Below are 19,765 nucleotides of genomic sequence, written 5' to 3' on the forward strand. Positions count from 1 at the left end.
TGGGAATAAATGTGTCCTGGGCACTCCATGCCAGTAGAGTGCTTTATCTGCCTGATTGTGAGACATCCTGAGCCTCTGAAGCTGTGTGAGTGGCAAGAAGTGTGCTCTCTGACACGTGTGCTTTAGCTGTGGGACTTCAAGTTGACCGATGGGGATGTCCCAGTCAGGTATGTATGTAGGGGCTTCTGTGAAGGCATCATGAAGCAAGACACAGACGACAGATTCCGAATTCAAAATTAACACTTGTCAACTTAAATGTAAGGATGGTTGAAGGCCTAACTGGCCCTATACTAAAGTACTTAAATAAAATTGAGTAAAGTCTGAATCAAAGAGTTCAACTTGGGACAATGTGTAGGTACGTCGGCAACCAAAAAAAGAAGTGTCCAACATAAAGTACTGAGCTTCTTCCTGCTCGCAGCTTTCATTCAGTTCCCTTCCCCAAGTATAGAGTAGTTCTGCACAGAAAGTCTCAAACGTACCTCTTGAGTTCAAGATGATAGTTTTAACCAATACTCTGGGTTCCCTTCCCCAAGTTCCAAGTAACATAGTTCCAAGCACAAAAGACCCTTGATGCTCCAGTTTCAAGTTGATATATTTCATTTAATTTCGTTTCAACTTTATTTCGATAAAATGTATCATGAAAGCCAACATATACATAAAATCATCCAAGCACCAAAACCCAGACATCATGACTAATATAATTAATAAGACATATGCATAGATCAATAAAAAGTTATTCAAAACCATCTAAAAGTGCAGAAAAGGGTGGTTTTAATTAAAACATGTACCGTTGATGGATGAGTTTATGCTTGGGGCACGTTAAAACAGGCTCTGATGATAGTTATGGTATAAGGGACAAGATTACTCCCTTTCGACCTTCTTTGCCAGGCCCTCAACAAAAACCACCCAGTGGTGGACGGAGCAAGGGGGCTCTTAGCTGCCAGGCTGAGGTTGCTAGCCTTGGCAACAGTTGCGACCTGCTTCTGCAGAAAAAGGAGCTTCAGGGACCTTTTCCTAAGGTCCGTACAAGGGACAAAATAATAAGAAATGTACTATATTTTCCCTAGCAACTGGGCAGAATGGACAGTAAAGACTGAAGTTAGTGTTCGATTTCACTTCTGCCAAAGGTAATATGCCAAAACGTAACCTCAGATACAGGGAGCGCATTGGTTTGGGGTACATACAGTCTAAATGCTCTTCGTAGCCCGGTGCCTGCTTTAGAGCCCAGTAGGTGCTAAAGAGTGAGGACATGCCCAACACCCTGTGTATTTCCACTGACCTTTTGCAACTTGTGAGAAACCAAAGGGTGTCTCACTTGCTAGTCCCTGGGGAATCTCTCTCCCAGGTGGCCAGGGCACGGCTATCGCCTTTGGATCCCGACCCTGGGGGTGGACCAGTGCAGATGGAGGGTGAGAGATCTCTGGGCAATGGGGGTGACAAAACCGATGGTGAGATGCAGTATTCCGCCCCCGCCCCCACCCCCACTTTCCCGTGCCCATACCCCATCCTATTTCTTAGGATTCTCCGACATTCCAACACCCCCACCTTCCCCTTTTTACACAAACACTGGGCCGAGGAAGAGGAGGAATGAGAGAAAAGAGGCTAACCCTTACATATCCCATGTCTCATTAATAAGGTCAGGAAAAGTTCGGCACTTGACCTTAATCACATACATCTAATACCCATTAACTCCCCCCACACGGATAAAAGGCAGAACGTGCAGACAATCTGAGCAAGGTGGAACACGAGAAGGAGCAGATCTTCAGGGGCGAAGGCGAACCCACTGGAGCAGAGCGCCTGATCGAGAGAATAGAGTGAGGGGCTGGGAAACCCTGAACATCCCTGCAGGAGGTTGTTGCCTCTGGGAAACCGTGAGAGATACATGTAGAAAGCCAAAACCCAGACCTGTTGTGTTTAGAGGACGTCAGCGACCCTCCCGGGTGAACGCCAGAGTTGGTGAGGCCAAGTCTGTGGTATTAACCTTGATTTGAGAATCAAAGTAGCAGAGAACAGAAAAAGCACACAACCGAGTTAGTGAAAGACAGGAAAGGCTGATTTGTGTCAAAGAAAGATTGAAGCCACAACAGTGTATCTCTCAATTGAAGGATGCACGCATGCTGATACGCAAAAGAAAGCAAACCTGTAGTGAAGTAGAGAACTTTAAAGTCAGCAGTAACTATGAAGCCAGAGTAGCGGAGTGGTCCGGCGATAGGAAACAGCCCACTTGAAAGTCTCAGCAAAATGTTTGATGTTTGTTATAAAGCAACAAAGTGAATGCACTTTGAAATACCAGTAGTCAAGATTAACCCAGACAAAAGGGGAAGTTAAAAGATGATTGTTTTAAGAGAAGGACTTCTTTGTACTATTTTGATTGTGTTGTGGAACTACCCAGAACAAGAGACACTGGGGCAAATATAAGGAAGAGCTGAAGTGGTCCTGCAGAGGTTTGTGGAAAAGCTTCGCACATTCGAAAGTCTTCGACATCAGTGAAAGGTCCGAGCCCTTCAGGGGGAGACCTAGAACATGAAATAAATGAGGGGAAGGGAACCTCCAAATTAATGTGAATAAAGAATGGGGAGCGGAATCTCTGCAAATGCTGTGATTACAAGGTCCGAGACCGACTGAAGGAGATCTACATTGAATTGGGTGCTTTTGTAGAATGTGAATAAAGCTTGGGGAAGGGAACCCCCATCAAGTGCTGTGATTGCTAAGTCAGAGCCCGATGGAGGGAGACCTATGTGAACTTTTGATGCCTTGAGAGGTCAGAGACTGACTGAGGGAGAACTGCGTCCATTTTGTTGAATCGTGAAGGAACTTTTTTTGAACTTGAGGGACTTAATGTGGAAGGCCAAGCCGGCCTCGACCCATGTTTAACTGCCTTTTCTTTGATAACCTGAGCCAGACTGTCATCCTGTCTACAAGGGCTGCCTTATTCGGTGCTGTCCAATGTGGGCAGGATAGCTGACTCAGCCATCTTGATTCTTTGTTATAACACTGACTTTCCTTTGCAAACACATTCCCCATTAGCCACTTTTTGTATAAGAGATAGGGCATTCGTTTTTTTAGTATAGGCCATTTTGATTTGACATAGACTGACTTATTATTTGAAGGTAGACACTACTCCCAGCATAGCTGTAGGGCAAAGTATGAGTTTTTCCAAACCCCACGACTTTAATAAAGGTTTTGGAACTTGTACCTCTTGTCAGTGTCATACTTGGGATACCATACCTCCCTTACATACCTAAGAGCAGAACGTAGCATGATTATTGGGTTTACATTTGTAGTCACTGGATAGAACAGAAATTCTTGAGCTCCAGAGCCAGAAATTCCCTCTTTAAATGCACTAACCAAGGAAGGGCCAACCCATCCTCCTGTGCCATTATGTCCTCTAGGGCCCCCCATATCTGACAAGGTGTTTACTGTTCTACAGCCTAAGGCTATATGAAAGCGGCTTTGCCCTACAACAAGGATCTTGAACGCATATTAACGGGACCGCATCTCCACACGGCTCCCTTCTTAACATTTGGTCTGCTCCACGGAGCTCCAGCTCCCACGCCATGCTTGCACCATCCTTCCTGCTGCTGCCTCTGTCATTCCTCCATGTACAGGTTTCCCCGCTGTGTCTCATACTGCTGGGCTAGTCTCCTTTTTTTACACCTGCAGCCCCTTGACAGGCTGCAGGTGTGAATGTCCACTCAGCCCTACCTGACCACAATGAATGTGACATGCCTGACCTTTACAGCTCTCAGCAAGCATCTTGTTCGTCCCAGTACCAGAGTGGTAAAAGAGCCCGGTCTTCATTGCTCTTAGTTAGGTCTCCTTTGTCTCAGTACTGTCCAGTGTCAAATGAAGGAAACTGACTTATAACAGACCATGAAAATGGGGAATGGTTGGGTTGGTCATTACTAGGGAAAAGGGGAATACCATGTCTCGCCTGAAGGCACCACACTTCCAGTCACCAATGACCCTCCACCCAGGTGATCCTCCCTCGCTTCTCCACCACTAGAGTCAGGATCCCATCTACGCAGAGGATGCAAGGGGTTTGGGAGTGAGAATACCCTCAGATTGCCCCCACTTCCCGGCCACCAATCTGTTTAATTATGGCAGTGTCTGGGGAGTAAGAGGAAGTGACCTCCCGGTCATAGTCACAAGGATCTGGGAAGGACATCACTAAGTCTTTCAAGCCGACGGTTCCAGGAAGAACTGTTAAGAAAATATCCCAAGGACAAGCTTCCCGACCATTTTGAAGGACCTTACACATGAGGACTACCTCTCCCACAGAGGCAATACATGGAGCAGATCAGGGAAACTAAACTATAGATCCAAGGGAATGAAGACAGTGGGGAACCCCTGATAAGAAAAAGTGAGGAAAGGGTAGCTCATGTTTTTCCTATAGCTTCAGCCATGGTAGAAAGTATATCTTTACACCCCCAATTACAGCACTGGCTGAAACACCCACACAACACGGAAACCAGGAGAATGCGTCAGTAAAATAACCCTATAGCGTACAAACCAATCTGGTATGTACAGGGGACCGCCAGACTGGACTCCAAGAAGAGGAAGACTTGCATCCAGAGGGGGGAGAATCGAGATAGCAGCTCACAGCTCTACACAGAAAATAAAACCCAAATAGCATCTGACCTATTTAATGACTTCTATCACAAACTCAGGACTACAAAGCATTCCCTCCGGTGAGCACGCTCAGACAGAGCACATGACATTTCCAGCTAATTGGGGAGAAACTGTTCAGTTCAAACACTATATAAAGGCCAGCACCATCGACATCAGCGAAAGAGGGTTCTGGAGTGAAGAGTTGGTGTGTTGTGATATTAGAGAGCTGGAGAACAAGTGGAAAAGGAAGCAAGGACTCTGGACTGCTGAGACGACCCTCCAAGGTGTGTGAATGGGGCAGACTTTAAATCCCGGTGAGTGTAGGAAGATGGAGTGAAAGAGGAAGCCCAGAGAATAGGGGAAGGAGGCGAGAAATAAAAACTGTGGCGAGTGGAGGAAGGTGCAAGAGAACACCATAGGGGGGAGGGGGGACAGGAGTGGGGTAGCTTATCCCAGGAGGAGAGATTAAGCGAGGCAGTTTATCCCCAAGGTTGAAAGATGGAGGCTGCTGCATGTGAACAGGAAGAGGGTTCGGATCATGAAGAGGCAGCACACATAAAGGAAGAGTCTGTTGTTAAAGAGACGGTAGAGAGTGAAAAGGCTGAAGCTCTGTAACAAAGAGCAAGTAGAGAGAGAAAGGCTGATGCTCTGGCCAATGAGAGCATGGAGAGAAAAAAGACTGAAAGCATGTCCAAGGGAAAGTGAAGAGAGAAACGGTTGATGCTCAGGCCAAAAGGGAAGTGGAGGGAGAAGAGGAAAAAACCTTGTTCAAGGAGAAATTGGAGAGAGAAGGATGACGCTTCGGCCAAGGAGAAAGTGGGGAAGAGTAAAGGCAGATGCTCTGTCCAAAGAGAGAGAAAAGGTAGAAGTTGTGTCCAAGGTAAAGGTGGAGAGAGAAAGGGCTCATGGCCTGGCTCTAAATCAAAAGCTGATGAAGAGGAGGCTCCTGATTTTGAGGCATTACCCAGTAGGCTGAAGCTTCCTCTGGGGAATCAGGAGTAAGTACACAAGGCTCCACAAATCATGTTTTCATATGAGATCGAAAGTTTGGCCATTCTATAGGACACACTATTCTTTCTTCTACTGTAGAGGTGTCCAAATTCTCCTTTTTACATGCTGCCCAAACAGAGATAGTTGACGTCAGGTAGATATTTTTGTCATGTGGTGGGACCCATTCTGCCTCTAATGGGGTAAAATGGTGCATGAGATACACTTTCATGTCATCATTCCTCTCATATAGTGCCTTAAAGCAAGTAAACAAGCAAGGTGCTATACACAAAGGGCAGCGCAAAATAATATAGTTGGAATGTAGTGAAGGCCAGTTTGTACTGCATAGCAATATGCTTTATTCAGCAACAAGAACTCAATGCGCTATAGGGCTATAGTGGCCTCATTTCGTAGATGCAGCCATGTAACGTGGTTATATTAATTTCTACATATATAATTCATTCATTCTAGGACATTTGGTTCCTAGAGTGGCGGGTAGACGGGCAGTATGCGTTGCATACGCTGATGATGTGGTAATTATGGACCACACATATCCGGGCCTAAAAAGGTCAGTTAATGAGCTGTGGCGGTATGCAGAAATGAGTGAGTTCATCATAAACCGAGATAAAACCCAACTGTTATTGTTCTATGGCTCAAAAGTGAGCAGGCCTAGATTGCTTATGGCAGGAGGTGAGTTGGCCTATGCAGCTTGTTATAAATATTTGGGAGTTGAAATGGCGACTATGCCAGGATACCAGACTTGTGTTAATTCCAGGAAAAGCAGGGCAGCTCAGCTATCTGCACTTATTGCAAGGTTTACACTGAAGGGTGCCATCAACCTATATAAGTAATGCTTCTGCCCTGCAATATTCTATTGCCTGGAGGCATTATCCCTGAATGATTTAGAATGGCTGTCCAGAATGGAGGGCCGGTTTTGGCGATCGATTTTGGGTCTCCCTAATTGTCCCCATGGAGATTTTATCTATTTGGGGGCATGGGTGATAAAGAAGAAGGGGCTATTGCTTATTAAGGCGTGGGCTCATCCAAAGTGGCCTCTGCCCCAAATTCTGGGGGATGAGATGAAGCGAAGACCAGACTCTAAGAATGTTAGAAGTGTTCAGGAAAAGTTTAACAATATTAAGTGGCTCCTGATTGGAATAAAGAATACCATACGTTGAAGAAATCCTTTGAGTGCAAACTGGAGCGGCGGGATTGGTGCAATAACTGTGTGCACTTAGGGAAATTGAAGATGTATGCACATTTTTCACAAATGATCTACTCTTTCAAGAAACCCCAGCCATACATGGTCATATGTCCTTCGCCGAAATTAAGAGGTTTTCTTCTGCTTTTACGTACAAACCGCCTCTGTGTGCGTGCAGTTTATGGTCCTGCCTTGAAATTAGAACTAAAGGAACAATTCTGTTGTTTTTGTAAGAAGACGGAGACTCTGGAAGCTGCAAAGCACATTTTGAAAGAATGTCCGGGGCTAGCACCTTTTATATGTCAAGTATTTGGGAGAGTTTGTGCACAATTTAGAGCACGTTAGAAGTGTAGAATTTTGGCAGCTATGTATGAATGCTATGAGTAAAAGCAGGCCCTTAGCACTCTATAGGATCTGGTTGTGTGATGGAAAATTGGAACGAAATTAAATGAGTGTATTACTTCTTAGAGTTGAATATGTTGTTTTAACAGGATGACTAGCTGGAATAGTATTTAATGTTTGTACATATTTTAATGTGTCAGTGTAATTGAAGGATTTTTATGGAAATATGTGTACATTTATTTAACTGAATCACGTTAAAAAATACATGTTAGTACAATCTTTGGTAGTTAAGAGATACATAGATGCAAGCAGCCATGTGTACACATTCAATTCTGCAGTCTATATATGCTTAGTCATGCAAGTGAATTAATGTATAATTCCCCATAGAAAGGAATAGAGCAGCGGTCCTCTATAGATGCACTGTGCAAAGGAACTTGCACTTTGTACATACAAACATTTAGTTGTGCTGTGAGAACAGGACTACGACACCAGCCTAACTTTGGGGACTGATATTGTTGCCTTGGGCACTTTCTGCTGCCGATTGATAACCAGACACAGGCAGACACTGCAAGCTTTTTGCGTGCGACAGCGAAGTCACTGAGCATTGAAATTGTTTACCCAAGCTTACACCCGGAGGGGATGTAAAAATTAAGTTGTTGATAGACATAACACCCTAGGGCAGGACCTTCACGTCCCTGCTGAGTAGATTTACATTAGAACCTGGGAGACTGGTGAAGGCAAGCATCCCCCAGATAGCACGATCCTCCCCACAATGAGAGACAATAATGGACTCTCCCAAGATGGGAATAAGGCTAAGAAAAAGTGCGGGTGAGCTTAAATGGGAGTTTATCAATCAGAATAGGGCATGCAAAGGACTCTGCAAACTCTGAGAGCGCTCTGTCTGACAATAGCAAAGACAGGCGTATATATTTACAAAAAACGTCATAAGAACCTACATACTATAGGGGGCACAAGTTTGTGGGGATTGGGTGGCGACGTCTAACTATAGGTGCCGCTGTGATGTGGTTTGCCGTGGTTGGTGGACGTCACTGGTTACCCTCGTGGCCGGGCCGGGCCGGGCAGGTCAGCTGGGTTCATCCGGACGGTGGTGTTGTGCCAGCCGTGACCAGTGTTAGTGATGAGTCTTTCCTGGCTTTCTGCCCTAAGGCCACGCACACCGCAGTCATTCAACATTGCAATATTATCTTCCCCGGTAAATCTCCCAATAGGTTATTCTACAGGTTAATGCAACACAGGAGGAATGCACCTAGAGTGGGGTCTTTTGGTGATACATCAATACATGGTTACCATCGTCCTGTTGACCGAGTATCATAAGTCGCGAGGTTGGGTCTCAGGGCAAGGGACGAGCTGTCCGAGTTATCATGTCTCGTTAGAAGTCATTATGAATGTGTTCCTGTAATGTTGCTATAATATTGGGTGTCCTAATTTTACAGGGGCCATTAACCTAAGGTGAGCCGGTGGGTCGTGGAGCCTCAGAAAGGGCGCCTTCGGGCCTGTGTTTATGGCTGGGGTTTACTGCTGGGTTGTAAATAATTCAGGTGTCAGGCCGTGGCCTTGGGTGCTGCGGGGGAATGTGAATGTTTGAAGTGGCTCCAGCCGAATTGGGGGAGGTAGAGCAGAGCAGCACAGGCCTCTGCTTTTCCGTGTGGCAGGCTTCAATGGGGAGGAAGGGGGAATGGCCTTGGATATGCCCACAAAGGTATTTTCCTCGTGTGTTGCAGATTTAAGTGGAAGAGGCATAAACATTCATATAATATACAATACTCATTGAGTCTTTTCAAAGCTTATGTTTTCAACATTGTTTGTGCCTTTTACATGGCCATTTCAAATGCGTTACCTATATGTTAAGTATTTAACAACCACAACATTTTGTTACATTTCTATACATGCGCGGTAAGCGAGGTAGTAGTAAGGTTGGTGGAGCACGCAGGAACAACCGGCTAATAAGACTGATGGCAGTGACAACATGGTGAGCTTGGACATACATACTGTGCATTTTCGTGCACCATTTACATGAGCTCCCAATAGTGCTGTATTTGTCTTCCTTTGCACTCTAGCAGCATTAGTTCAGTTATGGCATGGGACCTTGGGGTGCAGTCTTCTCGGCGAAACATATAACATGAAAACCCCAGGACACTTTTACCATTTGCGCATAGCTACGGGGATGTGGGTACTTCAACCCGAATGCCATATAAGCACACATTCTGCCATCTTCATGGAGGTTACATGTTTTTAGTCAGAAAGGTCATGGAGAGAAGAGTTTCATCACAGGTAGTTTGCTCATTAGTATTTGGGGGCTCTGCTTTTGTCAGGGGACCATTTTACAGTTCTTTTCCACCCTGGCCCTGCTGGCCGGGTCATACTGGGAACAGTGATACACTGCGGAAGGTGAAATGTTACAGTGTTTGCATCTAACACTAGCTCATGTCCGTCTGTTCGTGGGAACAGGCTCTCAGCGGATCTGCCAGGGAGCTGCGGCTGCAGGGACAAGTGAGACTCTCCAGGGGTGGGGGCGCGCTGTGGTGCACAGGGCTCAAACCATTTTGGTTTCTCAAAATGGTTTCCAGGGCCTAGCTGAATACAGCATGTTTGGTCAATGTCTTCAGCCAGTGGTCCACCCGCCACCTGGGCCCTGGTGGCAGGGGGAACCCCTGACGAGCCATGGACTTCACAGGGGGGAGAGGCTGCAGGGGAGGGGGGTCTCTTGGACCAATCCTCCCATACACTGGTCATTAACTGGCAAGTAGGTTTTATAATGGACTTTCCACATTTACCCTATAAAAATGCCATGAACTCCACATATGGGCACCTGCTGGTTGGGGGTCTTGTTTTAATGCCTGCTGGCTCTCGGTCTGCACACCTGGGTGATTCTCATTCTTCAAGTAAAAATAGTGATGCCAGTGTACGAGCAGAATGATTTCCTTCTGCCTGTAGAACAGCTGCCAGACTGTTTTATTCTCAGTGGAGACTGTTCAGCAGGTTGCCAGGGCAGCAACGTGGTGTTCGGGGATGCCTCTGAATTCCTTGTCTCTCCGTTGTCATATGACATGAAACATGGCGCTTTGTGCCAGTACGGCGTAACATTCATCTAGTTAAGCTTTCCGCTGACTTCAATCGGGTGCTTCTGATGAAGCTGTATTTCCGAAGGTCAGTTCTTTCAAGACCTGGTTCCTACCATCCTTTGGATTACTCCCTACGACTGTTTGTTTCATGGTTTGTTTGCTGCCTCCTCCGACGACTCCGGCTTGGGTAACCCAGCTCGTTACTTTCGGGTAGTGCTCCTTCAGCCGCGCAACAAGCCAAGCGTCGTTATCCTACTCGAGGTTTCCAGGTATTTTCCTTGCTCTGAGTTCCTGTTTAGCCCCACGTTCCATCAAGGGGAGCTCCTCGAACGTTTACCTTTATATGATGGCCTCAGTCACGGTTACGGGGCTGCTGTGAATTCTACACAAACCTCCGCCTTTACTTCCAATTAAGAGGCATTTAGTGTGGTGCATTATTTACTGCCTTGTTCCATTGTCTCATTCAGCAATTAATACAACTCGAGAATCCACCAATAATTTCCCTCCTGTTTCCATGGATTTAACCACTTGCTACACATCTCCATTTTGTTTTTGACCATTTGCTGCACCTCTCCATTTGGGTTCCACGGATAACTATCAGTGCACTGGACTATTGGAACGCTATGCTGTGTACACGTGCACCAAACGGTATTTAGTGCAACCCTTGTGCTGTTCGGGTTTCATTCCCTTACTAACCTTTCCTTCCCAATTATCACGTTTTTGTCCAGCCCTCCAGCACATTTTGACAATAGACTTGGACTCCCAGCAGGTTTTTTCCACAGTAAGATGTTCACTGAGGGGTTATTTAAGGGCAAGCAATAAGGGGCTCGGGGGGATATTGTCTGACGGGGCGCGCTCATTTAATCCACCTTTACTAATCTTCCTAGGTAAAGAAGGAGGTCCTACGTTGGCACCGAGAAAGGCCTGGCTCCGTTTTCCATACAGGTTAGTGTAGAATCCTTCAGGGACAGGTTTGCCATCATAACTAGGACCGTCACTAAAGTGTCCCTCCTTTATTCTCAGCCTTGTGTGTTCCCGATTTGGTGGTTTCCTCGCCCTTTCAATTGATTTGCTTCTCCAGCTTTCTTATTGATGGCAGCTAGTGAGGAGTATCATTGGGAAGGTCTTATATCTGCAGATTGAGGTTCTGGTGATAATTGAGCCACAAAGTTGTTCGCCAAGCGCTCACAGATATCTCCATTCCGCTGAGTTTGTCTTTCTTGACTCTGGTAAGTCACACCCCGTTCCATATTACTGTAAGATGTGTGACTGATTGTGACACTTGCTGTGTGTGTCCAGAGGTCCTGACGTCATGTGGCCCTGGGGCTTAATTGCAGTGGGTGTTTGCATTTGGACTTCACCTGATTTACAATAGGTTTTGCTGACTTGAATGCTTGTAGTTTTATTTTATTTTAATGTGCTTGCATTATTTGTGATGAAGTATATTGATTTATGTTGCTAACTGTATTAATCTAAACTTAAGGTTTAGTTGGGTAACCACAGAGTATGTTGTTCATAGTATTACTATGAATTGTGATTTAAATTGAGCAGTCTTTGGATTGGACAAAAGGGATTTTGTCATTGAACCCATGATGGGCTATACTGAACTCTGTGTTAAAACAGTCATATGGTTTGAAGCTCATGGTTGGGGCATCATAGATTTATTTCAAGCAAGTACCAGGATGTGATTTGTCATCCTTAACCAAATGTGATTGATTGTATGTGCAAAAAGACTTTTGGAGGGTCATCCGATGACGAAAGGATGTGTTATAACAATATGTTTATTATTTATGGAAGTGAGAATTCATTGAGAATTTGATATGTAAATAAAACGTCTTTCTTTTTTATAACATGGTCATTTGTGATTCCGCTATATTGAAAAAATGACAAACCATTAACTATTATGTGATGCGATTGTGCTTCTCTACCTCCCTCTCTCTATCTGTTGTATGCATTGGGTACAAACTCATAAATGGGTGTGCAGAGTTTTAGAGCTCATAAGTAAGCCGCTAGGTTGGTTTCTACGTTGTTAAATTTGCAGACTACTGCAGCAAGGAAGGTTTGTTAATTAAAAAGTACTGCAACAGGTGACTAATGAGGATGGGGGGGGGGATACACCTCTTGGTCGGTCAGGCGGAATGAGAAACCTTTGTTTAATGTTCCCCAAAGCCCCACTCTTCTAATGGCTTATTGCAAAACAGAAGTAAGAAAACCTAATTTTTCCTTTTAGTCACTTCAAGTCCCATAATTCCCTAAGTACGGAGACGAGGAAGAGTGCTGGAGAGGCACAATGTTGCAGGAGTGGTCAGTTCTTTAGTGCAGATGACCCACACCTGAGGGAGACTGGGAGACTTAGCCAAGAATTAGTGCAGCCCAACTGGGGTGAGACTACACAAAATCTATCTCTTGGGATTACGTAACCCACCTTTTAATGCCTGTACTACACAAGTTGGTAGTGTGACTCCGCAGCCAGGCTTATCTTAAGAGCGATAATGTGAGCTGTAAAATTAAATCACTAAATACAAGTATCCAATTAAACACTTGCACACATCGTTATACACAAGGCTATTTAAAGCATTCTTTAAAAAGCTGTCACGTTAATCCCAAGGTAGGATACAATTCAAAAAGTGATCAATAAAGCAGGTGAGTAATTTATTCATATGTTACACATGTTCCAGCATCCAAAGGTGAAGTCCTGTTTAGCATTTATATAGTATCACCTTTACAATATTGAGTTTTCAAGGAAGGAAAGGTTGGGGTTAGATCAGAACAGACTGATAAGTTATATGAACAGTTAGATTCTCCCAAAAGGATGCAGACAGTCTATTATCCCAGCATTAAAGTGTTCAACGTTTAAAACCTGTAAGGGAACACGCACTGTCAAATCCAATAGGTTCAGGAGGCCTTTAGGGAGCCAGGACAGCCAAAGTCAATGGGCAAAGTCAAAGTTCTGATGCTCTTCTTAGAAAAAGTTTCTTAAATAGTCTGTATTCAAAAGAGAAATCACAGCAACTCAAGAGGAGTCGTCTTAGAAAGCGCAGGCTGTAAGGCTAATGCAGGTAACTTGAGGGCAACTTAGTGTAGGGTTAAATCCTACTCCCAAATATGGGAAACGCCCCAAATGGCAAAAGGATAATGTACCCCAAGCCCCACAGTACCTTTTTGAAATTAGGTTGTTCCAGCTGGATTCCTTCACGATGCAATGCAGTAGACACTTGTTCCTGTTGCTTGGTCGTGATGACGAAAGGGAGGATGTCTGGCAGGCTCCTGCAGCAGCACTCAAGAGACACTCGACAGCAATGTAATGAAAAGCTCTGGTTGGGATTTTCTTGATCACTCTGTCCTGGATTCTGGTGAGCGGACTCTAGACGCAGATTTCTTGCTTCTGTAGGGTCCGCTGGATGCCCACGAAGATCTGGCCGGATTCGGACTGCGGAAGATAATGCACTCGCAGGTGGTCGAGGTACCCCGAGTATTGAGCTTCTGCAACCTTGGAAAGTCGCAGCAAGTCGGGGGTTGCGCCAGAATAGTGTCTCGAGGCTAGTTGGTACCACCAGATTAAGGGAGGAGGTTGTCCTTTACAGATCTTCCCTGTCGATTTGAAAACGGTGTCCGCATGTCTGCAGGGCTTCACTGGACACTTGGTGCTGCTGGCGTCTTCTGCTTCGAATGTTGTCCTCCAGTGGTCGACTCTGCTCTTAGTCCCAAAAACTTCACTTTGTATGCAAGTTCCCTTTCATTCACAGCCTTAGGCTATCAATCACACAGGAGGGTGGCTGTCCTCCAGGACAGCCAGGCGGCTAATTTGGAACTGGTTTCACTCGGGCACACCTAGAGAAAGGACAGGGAGGTTTTGGGACCCTCCCTCACTTCCTGTCTTTCCAGACACAGTGGAGCCTGGATGGGCTTCAGGGCTGAGCCCGCCAAAGGAAAAATACACAAAGGACTAGAAAGAAACTATCAAGAAATGGCAGAAAAAGAAGACGGGCCATTTTGAGAAAATGGTCACCCTTGGGTGCAGCACTGTAGCTGCGGTATCAGCCTACAGATGCATGTCACTAGATAATAAAAATAAACCACTGCCACAAGCCATTCAAGTGAGTTAGTGTAACAAAATGTTACATGAGGAATGGGTTCAACCCCCCCCCCCACCCAGCACTGCACATAGGGTGTTGTGTGCTGGACCCATAAAGTTAAGGTGAGTAAGACGGGGGTCATCTCACTATTCTTGGGAACGTTAGTTCACCCAGGAACATGTAGTTAAACAATAAGAGAAGTCCAAGGGACTTTTTAGTGGTACTGCACAGAAGGTGCTTTGTTTCTCAATTCAAAAGCAGGTGCCTATGGATTTCATCAGATTCCATAAAACGGTAAGGAACATAGAAAACACATGAGTGAGTGAGAAATAAATCCCACTCACTCGGGAGTCAAAATTAAAAAGCCCGGTGTCCAGCAAATGGACTGGGGATCTCTAAGGTTAAAGGGAATTGACACAGAAATGAAATTCTCCCTAACAGAGATTTAAAGAGCCCCCTCGGGTGCAGGCCAAAGAGAAGAGTTGATTTTGCCGGTTAAGAGCAGAGTAAGTCGAAAGCAGAAGGCATGTGGTGCAAGTTGGCAGCCGTGGCAGAAGCCTGAAGGAAAAGATGATGCCGGGACTACTGCAAAGCAGATACCAGCTGTTGGTCCCGTGATGGTCCGTATTCCCAGAAATCTGAAGTGCAGAGGTCATGCAGCAGGAAGCATGCAGAAGGAAGGCTTTCCCCTTTTGTGATCCATTCTGCAGAGGCCCCGCAGCAGGAATCGTGCATGAGGCTGTTTCGGGTGGCTGGCGTGCACCAGGCGGCCTCCAGAGCACGAGAATCTCCAAGTGGAAGTGGCACAAACAAAGGCAGGCTTAGCTAAAAGGTAGGGATAGTGAGGCATTCCACTAGCCTAATAAAATGGCATATGTTAAGAAAACTTGGTTCGCCTCACATTTCTGACCCCTCGCAGCAGGTAGACACATGGGTGTAGTGACGAGTATTTTAATCCTGGTGATGATCCAATCTATTGGCTAGAAGAAAGGAGCTTTCTTCAGAACTAAGATTACAAAGGAATGCTGATTAACATACTATTTAACTCCTCTGGTAGCTTTGCTTGGAGAAAGGTCCATCAAGGACTGCATGTCAAATTGTGCTAATCCATTTGTCAAAAAAATAGAAAAAGTGAGTGGGAGGGGTCAGAAATGTGAGGCGGACAACTTTGTAAGGTTTTCTCTTACAAATGCCATTTTGTTATTATACCAAAGCTGGATGAACGTCTCACTATGCCTACCCTAACGAGGATTTCCCTGCCTAAATTAACTAAAGGAAACACTCTAATAAAGGATATCTGTCCCACACACTTAAACATACACCAAATGAATAAGTACATACAAATTCAAAACAATAATTATTTTAACCACAGTCTCCTAAAGTCTGGGGAAATTCCCCTTCCTCTGCTTTCTGCTCCACAGTCCAGGAAAAGAAAATGAGGAAGTGCACGTAAGTGTACTGTTGGCTGGAAGTTCCTTCTTTCCGTGCCTGCACTGTTCGTCATATTTGGAAACCTGCTGCTGTTGTGGAGCCTTTGAGTCAGCAAGAGGAAGTTCTGCTGACTGAAACCCGGACTTGTAAAGAAAGTAATTATGGATTTTTCATTATGCCTGCGACTTTTGTGACTGTCCCTTGCTGGGACGCTGCATTCTTTTTCTTTCCATTGACGCCGCCTATGCTTGTTCTTCTTTTTCTGCAGCGCAGCCTTTACGCAGCAGCCCGCCCCCTTTTCCTCACCTCAACATCTACAAATACCCAGGGTGCAGCACTGTTGGCTGTTCGCTGGTTCGTGCAGTTCGTGTAACGCTGAACCGCAACCAGCTAAATAACGTGAAGGCCTTTATCTGGACTAGTTTTCTATTCCTGCTGTGCTTCTCTCGTTGGCCGGTTGGTGCTCCTTGTGTTGATTCTGCTCCAACCTTTTTGTGCCGTATTTACATTAAGTATCTGTATATTTAGCACGGTTGATCAGGCGTTTTGTGCGGCGTGTGAAGGCCTTTTTCTTCTACATCTCTATCGCACTAGTAGCGCGTTCAGTAGTGCATTTGGCACTCACTAAAGTAGGGATCACTTTTCTTCTATATTAATATCTGCTCCTTTCTGTATCTGTCGAAGTCCTTTCTGTTGTTTGTGATACGTAAGTTAAATGGCTGCATCCACTTTTCTTTTTTGGGGAAAATACTATTCTGCAGTATAGTTTTTATAGTATGGTGGGTTATCTCAGGAGCGATCAAATTGGCAATATCTCTTGTGGCAAAGAAAATCTGAAAAAGAGCAACAGAACGGATAGACAGAATTTAATGATGACTGATAGTAACCCTCCTAAGGTGAATCTCGATATGGTAGACTCCACCTTGGAATGCTCTGTCATTGTTGGTACAGATAAATCAGCACAGGATCGTGCTTCTTCACCCAAGCATCTGCAGGACCAACAGCTATTAGATATTGGGGAAAAGAAGTCAGCTATATCTGTTAAGCCTTTACAGGAAGTAGAACCTCCTGCTCAAAGAAGCCTTTTGAGCATGCACAAAACAATGTTTGAAACACGACAAAACCCTATTTAAACCTATGCATGATACATCTTTATTAGCACCTATTGTTCTGGCAGAATTGGACAAAAGGGTACGTATGTCATGGGGCCCTTCCACAACAATTAGAGCTAGTGGGGGCGGAAGGGATAAGCTACCTCTAGATAAAGCCCAGTGTTGTGAAGAGGCCTTATGTGAGCATGCTAAGTATCTGACACCAGGGCATGTGCTGGAATTAGAGTATTGGCACACAGGAGTCTAAAGGGCTAGATGTTAAAAGGAAGGAATTGAGCCCTTTGGAATCTCATAAATGCTCAAGCCCCTCTGCCTCCAAACACGAAAGGACTCCTGCAGAGCTACAAGTACTCAGATCACTTATATTAGACAGTGCTGATAAATTAAGCAGACTTTATGCCCTTGAGGCCTGACATCCTACTGTGGCTGCTATGACCCCTGGTATATCTAAATTCTCTACAAGGACTCAAAAGTACTCAAACTTTGCAAAACCGCAATAGTGATATGGATTGTTTAAAGTATATACCCTCTAGTAATGATCAGATGGGATTTAAGTCCTATGCTGAGGTGGTAATTTATGAAACGCTTAACCAGCAGCATGATGAAGTTAATGAAGTACAGATAATGGAAAAAGCAATTAAGCTCAAAACAGACAAAATTGAGCGCCTAGGGTGCGCTATTAAACTAATTCAAGCTAATTGTGATGAATATCTGAACTCTCATATTCCGAATACTTTTTGGGTTAATCCTCAAGCAAAGAACAATCCGGATAGTCCACCTGCCCTGTTGGAACTGATGGAACTTGATTTAAAAAGTACTTCTGACTTTGCTGAGGACTATGTGGGGCTCCCACATTGGGTTCAGATGTTCCATTTAAACAATGCATTTCCAGGCGTGAGAAAAATATGCGTGCCAGGGCACTAAAATTAAGAGCTGTTAAACAGCCAGATAAACCACAGGCTGATATAAAAACAAAAAATGATCACCCTCAAAAATAAAAAAAACATTCAGAGCCTAATACCAAAGATACCGGCTTTTCACTTGCTGGAGAGAGGGTGCCTTAGATTTGACACAGCTTGATGAAGAGAGCAAAAAGTCATTAGAACTTAGACTCCTCTCAAAATACAAAAGAGACTGTGGATTCTACAAAAAACTGTAATAAAAAAGGCCCGCACCAACGGCCAGAAACTGCTGAAAGTAAGAGTGAAATAATCAAAATTGATGATGGAAAAGATGCCTATTCTGCAACTAAAATCAAGGTTAGTACTATAAGGAAACTTAAACCAATGTTGGGGAAAGGAAAGAAAACATTTTCTCGCAAATCCTGGTGAAACATGATAAAGAATTTATTGACTTAAATAGTTATGAACATGAATCAGGTATGGCTGGCACAGTTGACCTAACTGAAAGTGAGGATGCCCAGGAAAAATATGGAGACGCCACATTCTTTGAAAGAAGCCATGAAAGGGCTAAACGCCGAATTCAAATTAAAAAAAAAAAAACACAAAATAAAAAAAGTAATTCCACACAAAGCATTAATGGCAATGACAATAAAATAGATGTATCAAAGGTGGGGATTGGTATTCAGCAATTCTTCGCTAAATGTGTTAAGGTTGTTGGAAATGTTTTCACCGTTGCTAAGGACAATCTGGAAAAAATAGCCATTTCTACAAATCAACAAACGGTGACTCTACCTCTGCTTTAAAGACTGAAATCAAGTTATGCAGTAAAGAAGATCAGATTAAAGGAATGGAGACTGTGGTTATTCCTGACGACAATGGTCACAATGTTCTCCCTAGTGAGGACATTAAAAATGTAGTACGTCACCAATCGTTGTTGAATCTACTTCAACTTCCCTCAAATCGTGGAGTTGTTCTACCAATACAAAATGAAAAGGTAGTTATGAGGGAGAAGGAGGGATGAGGAAGACAATGTGAGGACTTATACACATAAACGCACTTTGTGCACTGATGAGAACATTAAAAACAATTCATTAAATGCAGCCTATGCACTATTGAGAGATGGACCAGGTGTTGAGAACGCAGAGGACAAATCACTATATGCAGTTTGTGATTCAATAAGAGAGGGATCAAGTGTGACGAATGTGGGCTGGCTCAAAGAGGTTGGAAGAACATATCAGAATGGTCATGTGGACAACCGAAATGGGGAAATTGGTAGATTCGATGGCCCACAAAGGGAGGCAAGAAATCAGATTGCTCCATACAAAAACACAACTGAAGAGGGGAGGTTAAGAATTGGAATTAAGATGGCTGGCTTTGACCTTAAGAGATTCTATCTCCAAAATCCAGGAGCTTAAGGAGAACTCCTAGCGTCACATGAAGTCAGGTTGATCTCATGGAACTCTAGGGGATCCTGGTTCCTAAAGAACTCCACTGAAATGTGTAATATACTCTCACCATGCTGTTTTGTTTGGTTACAAGAAACCTGGGCTACCTCTCCACTCTCTCTAGACGGTTACATGATGTTTCAGGAACTTGCTACCAAGAGGTCAAAAGGTAGACCCTCAGGTGGGCTCCTGATCGCTGTTCGAAATGATCACCATGGGAAAATGCTAGAAAACTTTAACATCACTAGAGGAATTATTGCTGTCCTTTTTGAGTTTAGTAAATCTAAGTTTCCAGTACATCTATTGATTGTTAACATATTCTGGTCCCCAGATTCTGATTTGAAAGAGTCTATAGGAAATATAGATTGTGTTATTCTTGAATGCCAAGAACTTTGCTCCGAATTGAATATTCGGAAATGGGAACTAAAATAGGGAACTGCTCTAGCGTGGGAATTTCTAACAAAGTTAAGAAATGGGTGGGAAAGGTGGCTATACACAGGGGCAGCACTATAAAATGTATTCAGGGCGAGTTATGGTCCCAATTTTTGGAAGATTGGGGCATGCATTGTGTGAAT

General features: G+C 44.4%; 1 protein-coding gene across 1 annotated transcript in view; it reads left to right on the forward strand.

Moving 5' to 3' along the window:
• Positions 1 to 19,765, forward strand: part of LOC138521811 (E3 ubiquitin-protein ligase TRIM39-like) — a 256,777-nt gene that overhangs the window by 76,256 nt on the left and 160,756 nt on the right. The gene's annotated exons all lie outside the window — the stretch shown is intronic.

This window comes from Ambystoma mexicanum, chromosome 13 (assembly GCF_040938575.1).
Source record: "Ambystoma mexicanum isolate Mex_15411 chromosome 13, UKY_AmexF1_1, whole genome shotgun sequence".
Lineage (NCBI taxonomy): Eukaryota > Metazoa > Chordata > Amphibia > Caudata > Ambystomatidae > Ambystoma > Ambystoma mexicanum.